Source organism: Pleurodeles waltl, chromosome 7 (assembly GCF_031143425.1).
Source record: "Pleurodeles waltl isolate 20211129_DDA chromosome 7, aPleWal1.hap1.20221129, whole genome shotgun sequence".
Lineage (NCBI taxonomy): Eukaryota > Metazoa > Chordata > Amphibia > Caudata > Salamandridae > Pleurodeles > Pleurodeles waltl.
This window is the reverse complement of record NC_090446.1, coordinates 721,213,917-721,227,723: the sequence shown is the minus strand read 5'-3', so window position 1 is coordinate 721,227,723 and position 13,807 is coordinate 721,213,917.

Here is a 13,807-nt window from a genome sequence, read left to right as displayed (position 1 = left end):
AAATACCCATTGGTCAGGAGATCGCATGTTCACACTTTGTTCATAAAAACTAAAATATCAAATCTATAATTTCTACTAGTACACAGTTACATGTCGCTGATTGGCTTCTCTTGTAAAGTCCTCATCATCCGGCTTGTCAGGTAACAATATTGTTGCAGCTTATACTCCAGTCAGTGTCTCCATTGTTCTTCTCCTAAGAAAGTCAGTCTTACACACATTGCACACATATTGTTACATTTAGCAAGGACAGCATCTTCTAGGAAAGCGGGTCTCATGAGAAAGACTTTTAGCTACAAGCACATTTGGTCAGCACAGTGGAAAATCACAGTTTAATTTTCTTAAGACAGCCATTTTATTAAACATTTAGGTTTAGACTTTCAATTAATAAAGCTAATAATACATCATGCATAACCTTTAATATGACATATTTCTACATTAAATATAAGCTCCATGTTTCACATTAATAAGCCATAAATAGTACACTTCATGAACATTGGAGACCACTTCTTGTGGTCATACTTTCAAATGTGTGCATTATTTTCCCTACGTTATTTCAGTTTCTAGGCAAATTCAACACTCAGGATACATGAATATTCATCAATAATTCTGTTAAAACTCCTGCACTAGCAGCTGTCTGCAAGATATATAGCCACTGATATCTTATTCTCCTTGGTATTGGCTGTTAGGTGCTTGGTTCCACTGCCTATGAATCCTTGCATTCCACAGCAGGAGGAACGTTTTTACATCTAAAATACGTTCATATATCACAGGTTCTATTATTTATGTTAAACATTGTTTGAATATTTGAAGCATTCTTTCTTGTATTTTTTGGTTTCAATAATTAGATCACATGGGGCACTTTATTTTCATTGTGAGAGTGTCCCTCACAAAGATAGCACATGGCTGCCATTTTTAGGGTCGAGCCTGCGCCAGCATATGCTTGTGCATGCGTATCACTTGCGAGACACTGTAGTAGTTAGAAAAGGGCTCGGAGCCCTGTCCATATCACGACAGTGTCTTTCATTGGTTTGTGGGCTTGCCTTTTAAAATCTGCTTGCTTTCATTAGTGGAAGGCATGCATACGTCATGCCTTTTCCGGTGGTTAGCCCTCCTCGAGCGCAGCGACCAAGTACTGAAAACATATGAGGCTCGCTGTTTTCGGCCTGGTTTGTGGACTATTTTTTCTCTTATTTCACAGCACGATCTCGCTAGCCAGAAGTTGAGCGCTTTGCATGACATCAACCCTGTTACATAGTTAATTGCACTTTTGCCAGCTACGTAGATAATTGCACTTTTGCTGATAGGTTTCATTACAAGTGAACTGTAGCAACGCGATCGCGCTCTTTTTTTCCATTTAATGAGGCAAGAAAAGTCCAGTTGGGACTTTACAACTGCTAATAGCTCTAACTTTGAGAAATGTGAGACCCGTTGCATGGCAAATGCTTGTTTTGAGGGGAGCTGCCAACACCTTCACATTCATGCTTACAATTAAAACGGTGACACTTGTTTTCACCCATGCTTCCTAAACCAAACCATTAATAGACGCTCCCAAGATAGTAGAGGTCTCAGAAGAACCCCCCTGCGTACTGAAGCCTCGCTGTCTCCATAGCCTTCTCTATTTACATAAAACGGGGCTCTGAGCACATCGATTTGGCCAATGTGAGACACATTTACTTCGTAAAAACACTAAACAAACACAAGGAAACCTCCTTCAGTGGTATCTTATCCTTCAGATTTCTCTAGCTTGGAAGCCATTTTTAAAGCTACATCATGCTTACTGGATATGGCAGACCTTTACTGCTGAACACATTTTTATCAATAAAATGTGCATTAAGTAATTTTCGCTAGGCACCTACAAAGCCCGTTTAGCTTTTGCGGTGATTTCACGAACTCAGAGCCCAGACTTCATCAAGTTTGGAGATTTCAAAGTTCTAAATCAGACAGGCTGAATTCACTTCAATCAGTCAACTACATATACAGTCGAAAGAAACCTCATCATGGTTTAGCATGAAATGATTACTCCTCGTTCACTCTTATCCTTAAAAAAAAACTTCACTAACCACTCTTAAGTGTCTGGTCCATATTTCCCTCTACACCCCACAGAATATTCTTCAGGCTTCCAATTCCCTGCCCTATTGCTTCCCTTGCCGTCCAACAGCCAGTTCAACCCTCCCGCTTTTGTTCGTAAATGCACATCCCCTAAACTGCAGTTGAAAAGCAGTTATGTTTGCAGCCCTCTAACTTTCAAGTCTGTAGAGCTAGAAAACAAAATCCATGACGAGGGGTGCAAGGCTTTTTGTCACTCTACTCTGGAGCCCAAATGGATTAATGGTGGATTAGTACAGGGAAATATGAGTATTTTATTAGTATCAGTGTAGGGAAATATGAGTTAATTTGTGCGATGGACACGTGAGTCTGTTCATTGGACTGAATAGAATAATGGAGGGATAGAAGAGGGAAGAATCTAGACAGTGTTAATTGGGAGATGCTAGGAGTGAAATTACGTTTGGGATGAGTAAAAGGAAATACGGAGGAGGGAGGTGTCTGTAGAAAGGGATTAGGGAGATCATAGAAGTAAAATGAGATTTGGAATGAGTCAAACAAGAGATCCATGAGGGGGAATTTAGTAGGGTTGTTTCACAGACCATATTTGTAATATCACATTTTACAGTGCACAGCTGCATAAATGGGCTTAGCTAAATTCTATTTCTGAATATAAAGTGTAAGGCTGCATAACTGGACCTGTGGAAGTTCTATATACCGTTATACAATGCACTGCTGCATAACCGGGCATGGGGAAATTCTATATCCCAATATTCAGTGCACAGGTGTATAAGTGGCCATAGGAAAGTTCTATTTCAAATTATACAATGCAAGGCTACACAACTGGATCTATGGAAGTTCTATATCCTATAACAATGCACTGCTGTATAAATGGGCATGGCGAAGTTCTTTATCGCATTACACAGTACACTTCCGCATAACTGGACCTATGAAGGTTCTATTTCCCGCTGTTAAATGCACTTCTGTATAACTGGGCATGTGAAAGTTCTATATCCTATTGTAAAGTACACTTCTGCATGACTGGAACTGTGGAAGCTTTCTATCCCATTATACAGTAGACGGCTGAATAACCGGACATGTGGAATATGAAAACATGCATGCCTCAAATGTGTTACGAACCCAAATGTATAACACAGTGTACACCTTTGCTAATGTGATGCAATCATTTAGTAAAAAATCAATGCAAATGTTATTGCTTCTATTTTTAGGAAAAGGAGCTGATTAAATGTCAACATTCTGCATTTTTGTCCAAGTTACTGACCTCAACCTCATGGTCGTATAAGTCACCTGCAGTACATCAGAACATATTCCTCTCATTTGGACAGGTCAAAAGGTAGTAAATGGCCATTCAGACAATAGTGTGTAATAAAAAGGATTGTATGGAATACAATAATCCCAAACTATTTTTTTAAACCATTTATCCTCCATGTTGAGGAGTAAAGGTGCATGTACATAACTTGCTAATTTCTGCATGACGTTTGTATTGCAAAGTGTAAAATTTCCTAGCCTTCCTAACTGAAAGTTCCAATTCCATTAAGTACTCCGAGAAGAAGATTATGCCTACTTTCTCCACTTTATTTTCACAGCATCCGTATTAAAAACATCAATATAAACTACCTTTCCCATCAAACCCAGGGAAATTGAAATTAAAAAAACCAAGTACTAATAAGAGCACTGACAGTCCATGAATAGTCACATCCACAGCATTCAAAAATGTAGAAATTTTCCTTACTGTCGATATATTTAATGTTGAAGCACTTTTGAACCTCAGATTTGGGTAGGAACTGATCCATCCATCCATCTCTGGGTGGGATAACGCATGCCTCGGAGTTCTTAAAAGAATTGAAACTTTCCATTACGAGAGGTCGGACATTCTTCATTCTATGCCAGGACAGGAGACAAAGATTATGCTTGGGTAAAGCTTGTTGACCACTAGAGATGCCATATCTACCATTGCTTTGAAATAAAAATGTTTAAAGGTAGAATTTGAGGACCAATCTGTAGCATTTAGAATGTCCTCTATTTAAGACCCTAAAATTAAAGCTTTCAAGGCCATAGCACCTTTAGCTGAAGGTGCTCCAAACTAAGAAGTGTCAGTGCCAGCCTCTTGCATCCCCCACATTACCCATCTTGCAGTGGTTGAAGACGAGACTGCATGAAATGGTTTATGTAATGCAATGAGGAGTTGGCATTATCCTGGGAGTCTGAACTCCTCTGTCATGTCTTTATATGGGTTTAATCTATCCTACCACAAAAAGCTTGAGATAGTCCATCAACACTTAATATGAAATCAACTGTGAGTTACACTTTGTACATTTACATACATAGAAAGAAACACCCTCTGGGATAAACACTTTACCTATAATATCCATTGCCTTGGCATCAAATACCCTTCTGAATGAGATGAGGCATAACAACATGGCTGGCTTACCTGAAAGTTCTTTTCAAGAAAGATATCTATTACTTTTCCATGTCAGGAAAAGGTTAAGAACAACATTCACATCCCATAGAACTGAGTACTTTGGTTCGTGGGGAAGAGAAAGTTGCATACCTCTCATCAGCTTCCATATTAGAGGATGCTCCCCAACTTGAAAACCTTTGATTAGAGGGTGTACAGCTGAAATAGCCGAGCAAACATCAGTCCCTTTGATGTTAAAGATAACAAAAAATTGAGGACTTGAACAAAATCGGACCTTACAGCATTCAGGTCCCTCTGGAGACACCAACCGAGCCATTTCTACTTGGCAGAGCTACATCTCTTGTTTGTGCCATCTCTCCATGCCTTCGCTAAGAGGCATTGAGCTTTTTACGAAAGACCTGAATCTTTCTATCTTTCCCTGTAAACCTACTTGCTACGAGATACAGTTATCCTTTCCATACTTGGTGACAAGGGTTCCCCCGGGGATCCAGGAGGAGATGTGTGTTAGATCTGTCAGCCTTAGGGTGGTCTTCCCCCAAAGTTTTTGTCTGCTTGCCTCATATTTTGCTGTTTTTTTTTTTTTTGCTGTCCTTAGGAGCACTTTACTACTGCTGACCAGCGCTAAAGTGCATGTGCTCTCTTACCTAAAACATGGTTTGACTGGTACATCCACAATTGGCATACTTAATTTACTTATAAGTCGCTAGTACAGTGCTCTACTAGTGTCCAGGGACAGTAAATTAAATGCTACCAATGGGACTGCAGCACTGCTTGTGCCACCCTCTGTGGTAGTCCTTAAACATCTCAGAGCCTGTATGTGCAGTACACACTGCCCTGTGGACTTGGCATTTAAAAACTCTTGCCAGGCCTGAAACTCCCATTTTATCACATATACATTAACCTTAAGGCAGGCCTTAAACAGCCCATAAGGTAGGATGCTATGTAATTAGAAGGCAAGGCATATACTTTTACGTTTCACATTTCTTGGTAGTGAAAAACTACCACATTTGTTTTTCAGTATTATGAGGCCTACCTCCCACCTAGGTTATCACTGGGCTTTCTTATTACATTTAATAAGCTGTAGTTCCTATTTGAGAAATTGAGGAGTAGATATGTAATATTTAGTACCTATGGAACAACAATAACAAACCCTCTTTAATGGTACAGTCTGATTTATTGTTACAATTTTGAAAATGCCACTTTTAGAAAGCTGCTGTTAGCCCTATGCACCTGCAGCCTATCTCCGATACATGTCTGGGCTTGGTGAAAGTTGGACGTTATGCATTCCCTCTAGACAGCCACACGCCAAGGGAGCTTAGGTGTGACTGATGGACCATCAGCATCTTGATGGGTCATCCTGGGCAGGATTGGAGGAAGAATCTGACAAACCTGAATGGGCAGTGTCCGGACCTACTCAAAGGGCTGCATACCCCCCTGTAGTGAGTCTGGAGTAATGGCAGGAAGAAAAGACCTCTGTGCACTTCAAAGACCCTTCTTTGAAGTCACCCCCACTTCAAAGGCACAACTGGGTATAAATAATGGACCTCTTACTCTACCAACTCAGTACACTACTGGACCTGTAAAGAACTTCTGCCAGGAGGAAGGACTTCTCCGTGCCAAGCTACCAGGGGATGAGCTTAGGTTCATCTACCATGTGTTTTTGAATTACCCTGACTAGGATTGTGGTCCTGCTTGGACAACTACATAACTCTGTAACCAGAAATCCAATATCTAACAGTGTGGATCAAGGGGGACAAGGATTGGAGAATCCCAAGAAAGTACCACCAGAACTGGATATTAGAAGTATGACCTCTAATTCAGTATTATCACCACTAAGTCTGCAACCCGCCTCCTTACCTGGGCTGATAAGCTTGGGACCCTTGAGAAAGGTGAAATGCAAATCTCCACTCCAAACTCCAATCTTGAAGTAAAGCGTCCATTGCCACCACTAGTGGATCCGGTCTCCTGCTGAAGAATCTCTCCAGTTTGTGATCCTGTATTGAAGTGAACATGTTTGCTGAGAATGGGGAACATCATCCTTCTATGGCTTTGAAGACCATTGGTTTCAATTTCCACAAGCTTGTGTCCTAGAGATGTCTGGAGTTACAGTCTGCCACTTCACTGGCCTTGTTGGGAAGGTGCTCTGCAATCACTGAGATATTGCTGTCCAAGCAAAAGTGCCAGATGTTTTTATCTAGATCCAACAGGTCTTTTAAACGTGTCCCGCCGAGGTGGCTGACATTCCTAACTGCAGAGACATTGTCCATCTTCATCTCCAACCCAGAACCAGAGTGACACCAAGGGCTTCCTGATTTGCCCCCTGTTCTGCTGAAGTCTCAGGGACACAAAAGAATTCCAACACATCTGCTATAGCTCCTGGACCTGTCTTCAAACAACTCATGACCCCCAAAAGGTGTCCATCCAGTCCAAGGTCCTTGAAAGTGGTTTTGTTGCTTGTGAAATCAAGTTTTTGGGCTCTTTACAACCACAAATGGGCCCGCTTGCACCAGAACCATGCTGCCTGTATGAAGAATCAGGATGAGCTAATGCAAGTCCATCTCTTTGCACAGCAAGCATCGCCGCTTGCGACCACAAGACTCCAGTCCACCCATTCGCCACACCTGTCTGACTCTTCGCACTAGCAGACCACCACCCGCAATGCACTCCTTGCTCCCGCAGAACTTCTTCTTTAGGAACGGGAGTCTTGGCTAAACTATGAGAAGGTAAAACTTCATCAGGACTTTTGTGGGACTGTATCACACTGGTGCTCCATTGCAGTCAGCATACAATTTTGGATTTCACCTGCTTTAGCGCATCCAGATAGTTCTGTTTGGTGCTTTATGCTTTTAAAGACTGTATTGCAGTTTAATCTTTTAAAATGTATATATTAACTTCTACTTTTTGGATTTGTGTTATTTTGGTCGTGTTTTACTCATAAAATTAAGCTCCGTTGTCCTAACTAAGGGCCAGATGTAGGAAAAAAACAAATTGCGATTTGCAATTTGCGAGTCCGTGCGACTCGCAAATTGCAACTCACAATTTGGTATGCAGAAAGGTGTCTCAGACACCTTCTGCAACTCGCAATGGGGTCGCAAGACCCACCTCATTAAAATTAATGAGGTGGGTCGCATTTTGTGACCCCATTGCGAGTATGGGCACTCATGGGGATGGTGGCCTGCTGGAGTCAGCAGACCACCATGTCCGTGACTGCTTTTTAATAAAGCACACTTCGTTTTAGGCTGCAGAAAAAGATTCACAATCTGGTTGAGACCTCTGCCTCAGATGTATGTTAATATACCTTCCTCTCCAAAAAGGTAAGAGAGAGGTACTTTCCAGGGCTACTAAAGCCATGTGTGAAATCTCACAGCATAACGCAGGTCTAAGAAACAGCGCTGCATCAATCCTCCTTTCCACCCACCTGAGGTGGATGAAGCTCATTGATAAACCTGTGCAAGGCCAAGCATTTTTATAATGTTTGAAAGGAGCAGGGAAATGGCTACAATTTTATTTTGCTTAGTAAATATGATTAGCTTCCAAAGCCCCTGAAGAAAAATGCATTGTTCTTAAATGGGAACATATGATTGTTGTCGGACAATGGGATCTGGAATAGACTGAAGGCTAGATTCATGAAGACTTTTTGCATTTAAAAATATCTGATTCACAGTATTGAATGATTTGTGGTAGGGAACTGTTCATCTTTCATTAAGGTTACCTTTATTACATTGAAAGCACATATGTTTTGTTAGAATGGTAGTTGCAAGATGGAGAATACATTTTACCCATCAAGAGCAAAGACAGCACAAAGCCACGCTTCTTCTTGATTTCCTGTACTATGTATTCCAACACCATCAAGAAGAAATATACTATGCTTCCTGCAATAGCTGGACCCCCGATTTTGCACTTAGCCATTTGCATGTAATTGCTGGTCACCACTTTACATTCTGGGATGTGAGCAGGGGATGCCTTTCTCAGAAACACCTCCAAAGCGGGGATAAAAGCCTGGCTTTAGCCTGGTTGCCAGGTTATAAACTTTTTCGAAATGTGCAAACTCAGATTACCAGTGAGCTCATGCCCAAGTGGCAGGATTTCAGAGTTTAAGTCAAGGCTTGCACCCATATTAGCAAGCATGATCATGGAAGCAGACATGCATGCACATTGGTAGTGACACCTCTTCCAGAACACAGAGCTGTGTGTTTCTCTTTTTCCTCCTGGACTGGATTATGCTGAAAACCTTGCTGTAGCACTGCTGGAGCTCCTTACTGCTAAACCTGCCTGCATAGAAGCCACCAACCGGAGAAGCACAGAAATGAAAAGTCAACTCTGCCCCACAGCAAAAACCAAAAAAGGGCTACATCAATAAAATAAATGACAATGTAAAAGAAATGCAACTGCTGCCCAGGCAGGAGCAAAAAGGGTAGCTGGTAAGAGCTGGGGAGCTGGGAGAGGCCGTGGGCACCTTGGTACTCCTCCCCACAGCCCCCAACAACCCCTTGCTGTGTTGGTGCCCCTGGTGGGCATAGGCAACCACTTAAAAATAGAAAAATGGCAGGCACCTGCAACGGAAGTGGCAAGGGCTAGGGGGTCCCAGTGACTCCCTTCAGAGCCCCCAATAATCCCTGCAAGGTTCCCCAGGTGGCATTGGCCTAAAAATAGAAAAATGGCTGGCTCCCAAAAGACAGGTTGGCTGGAGCCATGGGGACCCTGAGTCCCCACCCCCACAAACCACAACAAAAACAGAACTGTGACTGCCCCGGGTGGCAACCCACTTGAAAACCATGCCGGCTCCCACCAGCACAACCAATGTGTGCAGGGTGGGGAACTAGCATCGGACGTGGGGAACCTGGGCATACCCCGCATCCCCCAACTGAAATCAACATGTGGGTGTCCCAGGTTGGCACCAGGACACCCACACAATTGTTATATAAATCAGATACAGAGAATAATAACAGAGAGGCAGAAACCATTCACTTTTTCACTGCTCCTCCAAGGAGCGCCCTAAAATACCTTGCAAGGACTATTTATATATTTGTTTTAAGTTGGTGATGTCTGTAGAAGGGACAGGGGTACCACCAAACATTTTTTGTTAATGCTGTAGAGGATTGCAGGCAGTGTAGGAGCGCCCCGCAAAATTTAAAACAAACAGTAAGTCTCCTTAATCATTAAATCAGTGGCCGAACGAGAGCTTACCCTTTTTGAAGCACTCTTAGCTAGAGCTCTGTGCTCTTCAGCTAGAGCGCAAGACCCTTTTGTGGTTGTTTTTATGATTGTGTATTGTGGGCTGAAAAATGTTCTTGGTTTTATTTTTTCAAAAGAAAAGCAAAATATGTATGAGGCTTGTATTAACATTTTTCAGCCCACATAATGTAATCATAAAAACTATATTAAAAGAAAGGCTCAGACATGTTGGTTTAGGTTTTTTTAATTAAAACTTTATTAAACATTTGTTTAACAAACACTGCCATGAAACAGTGCACTGTGTGAATTACTAAAATATACATTTGATTTTAGGGTACTGCACCCAGACCCACGCCATGCTGCCTGCAAAGGGTTGAATGTCATAGGCCAGACCCTGTAGCCATTCTCATGCTATGCAGGGCGAGGGTTGTGGCTACCCATGGGAAGGCCCTGAGTCCAACCGAAGCGCCTCATGGCCAAATGCTGTGGGCAGCATGGGTTTGGCTTTACGTATGGTAATAAAGTATTCATTTATATTTAAAAAACTGACACTGTCTATATATATATGTATATATATATATATATTTACATATATATATATATATATATATTTAACACAATGGTGGTAGCCACCAGGCAATGATTGTTAAGACAGTCTTTCCATGGGAAATGCATTTATGTATTGCTAATCAGTTTGGTACCATTTGACAAATCTCCACAAAACTTTCCAGCCTAATTTGTGCCCTAAACACAAAATCTCCATGGTTTTGTCATTACCCTAGCTTATTTAGACAGAGTTACAGCAAAAACTGCTGAACGGAATTACACCAAATTTGGCAGTAAGCTAGGTCTTGGTACGCAGGTTGGGCCTTTTGTGATTTGGTGCAAATCTGTTTAATAGTGCTCTGATTAGAAGCCAGCAACATCAGAAACATGTAGATGGCAGCCATTACAGGACTGGGGGACATAGCCCTCTGTCCTGAAGTAAAAAAACAAATAAATCATATAAGAAGGCAGGGTAGGGATACCCTGGATACCATAGGTCCTTCTCCCCAAGCCATTGAAGGCCACCCCAGGGCACCGACTAATAAAACAAAATGAGTGGGTGTCCAGATGCCCTCGCAAGAAGGGGCTGCATGGCCACTCTCCCTGAGCCTTCTATAACCCCGGATCCCCATCCTCCAGGACCAGCTCACATTGCGTGTCCCAGGGAGCCCACTCAGCAGTGTTCACAATATACTTATAATTAGGATGTAGTTACTACAAGAAGTTGATTGTTTTGGTTTGGCAATAAGCAGGGCACCGTTTGATATGTTTGTACAAAACTTTTTATTAAAAAAAAGTTCTTCAAACTTAGCTCTAGGGATCCATAAAATGGGAGCTGAGAAAAAAGGGGTCCCAAAAAACAAATTCCCATGCATATACCATAGGAAATTTTAGACACCACTACAACAAAAATGGCAGAAGGAATTAGATCAGCTTTGGTAGAAAACTAGAAACTAGAACTTTACCCAGAAAATTTGTTTTTTTTGTGATTTGGTGTAAACTCGCTCATTAGTTCTTGAGAAATTAATCATCACAATTTATAGCTATTTGGATTGTTGAGTTCATGGAACTCTCGCAGGGGTCAGGGAGAACCCTTTGCTCCTATGAGAGTCCTGCAAGATCAAAAAACAATTAACAAAAAAATGTAAGTGGGGTCGGTGTTCCTTGGGGAGATCCAGCCCTGTTGACCTTCACTGTACACAGAGGGGCATTGACTGCCCTCAGGAGGTTGGCCAAAGGTTGTGCATGAGGGGGTGTTGGCAATGTTAGATATGGTAATAATATCTTAATTAAGATATAAGAAAAACACTAAAAATTAACTGGAAAAAACAAATATTAAAGTGACATTACAGTTGAGTATGGAAATAATATCTTTTAAAAATCTCAGAACTTCACTGAAAAAAGTCAACGGTTAAAGAAACATTGTTGCCTGGGAACAAGGAGGCGGCATGACGGCCTACGATTCCTGCCACTAGTGCGCTTTTCCGACCCAGTGCTCGTGGGCCATTTGTCACAGACGCTGACCGGTGATGCCGACTCTGGCACTGAAGATGCCGAACAGAGTCTGCTGACAATCGACATACTAAAACCAACAAGTAAACCATGGTAGTTACGCGGCAAAACAAAGCAAAAATGAGGGACCCCTGGTGGATCCCTGATCAGAGAACCAGGCGAATGGCGAGACGCCACGTGGCTAGCCTGTATTAAAGCCAACTTAAGAAACGATGAGGAGAGTCAACACACAATGCACCTTACAGAGAAGCTTCCATCCCCACCGGGTCCTACAGGTGAGAAGATTAACCTGCGCTGAGGAGTTGGGGCAGATTGGCTTTCAGGTCTCAGGCAATTCGTTAGCTTGACAGGTGCCCAGGAAACAACTGTTCCTCTCTATAAGTGCCTCTCCTTAGAAGCAACACTAGTATTCACTCAAGAAGCACTAAGAACTTTTTTCCTGAATTTGGTGATTCCTGAGCTTAGTTGCGCCTTTGTTTTCTGGCGTCCAAAGTATGGGCACCCTACATCGTAAAACAGCAAATGGCAATGGTGCTGGATTGAGCCAATGAACCCCAGTTTCTAAATTACGGCAAAAGGGCCCTCAGGAGAAGTTCTCCACAGCAACTTAAGCTTATCCTGACTCTCTGCAGAAAATAAGGGCCATATTTATATTTTTTGCCGCACAACTGCGCCAAAGCGGTTGTGTGTCAACAAATGTACCACCGGCTAGCGCCATTCCAACGCGCCTTGCGGGCGCCATATTTATGGAATGATGTTAGCCGGTGCTGCGGACTGGTACGCGTAAAAAAAAGACACACACCAGGCAGTGCCGGCGTATGGGAAAATGGGGGTTGTGCGTCAAACAATGGTGCAAGTCAGGTTTGAGGCAAAAATCAGGCCTCACACCTGACTTTTTTTTTGATGCACAATCCCCATTGACATGACTCCTGTCATAGCAAAGACAGGAGTCATGCCTCCTTGCCCAATGGCCATGCCCAGGGGACTTATGTCCCCTGGGCATGGTCATTGGGCATAGTGGCATGAAGGGGGGCCCAAATCAGGCCCCCCTATGCCACTTAAAAATAAAATAAAAAATATACTTACCAGAACTTACCTTTCCTTCCCTGGGATGGGTCCCTCCATCCTTGGGTGTCCTCCTGGGGTGGGCAAGGGTGTCAGGGGTGTCCCTGGGGGCATGGGAGGGCACCTCTGGGCTCCTTCCGAGCCCACAGGTCCCTTAACGCCTGCCCTGACCCAGGCGTTAAAAAACAGCGCCCGTCAGGATGTGTGCTGTTTTTTAGGGCCCTCCCCCTCCTGTGCGTCAAAATGACGCGGGAGTATAAATAAGGCGCACAGGCCTTAAAGTCATTTTTTGGAAGGGAACGCCTACCTTGCATATAGTTAATGCAAGGCAGGTTCACCCTTCCAAAAATGACGCACAATTTTGACGTCCGCGGGGTCGGGCGTCAAAGTATAAATATGGGGCAGGGTTTGCGCCAAACGTTTTGACGCACATTCGGCGCAAGCAGAGTATAAATTTGCCCTTAAATATGCAGCCATTAGCACCTATAGAAGATGCAAAGGCTGGAGTCCCTAATGGCCCAGTGGCCTGTGAGGAGGCAACAAGTCATATGGGGCTCAGGATATTAGATTAATCTGGTGTGAGCCTAGTGCTGGTAGGCTCCATTAATCTCTCTTAAGAGCCACCTATTGTTGGCATGTCCCTTTCCAACCTCAAACAGTACCTGAGAAGCTCAGGCAATGCCTTCAAATTCTCAAAATGGCAACTGAGAGGAAGGGCATGAAGTGGTCAAAAAGGGACTTTTGCACGCTAGTGGTATGGCTGGGGCAAGATCTTGGGTGGCAGCAGCAGCAGATATGGCAGAGGTGGGGCCCAAGACAGTACATCAGAAACTGGATATAAGTAATCCCGAAGAGAGGTTTGCACAGTCAGGATATTATTTTGACTAAAATCAGAGACTTGAAGAGCAAGCAGGCACCTGAGATAGCTATGATTCATGAGAGGCTGTTTAAGATAGAGGAAGCCATGGCTCTGATCCCAGAGGCATTAAAAAAGGCTGAAAGTCAAATTTAAACACTAGAGGATCA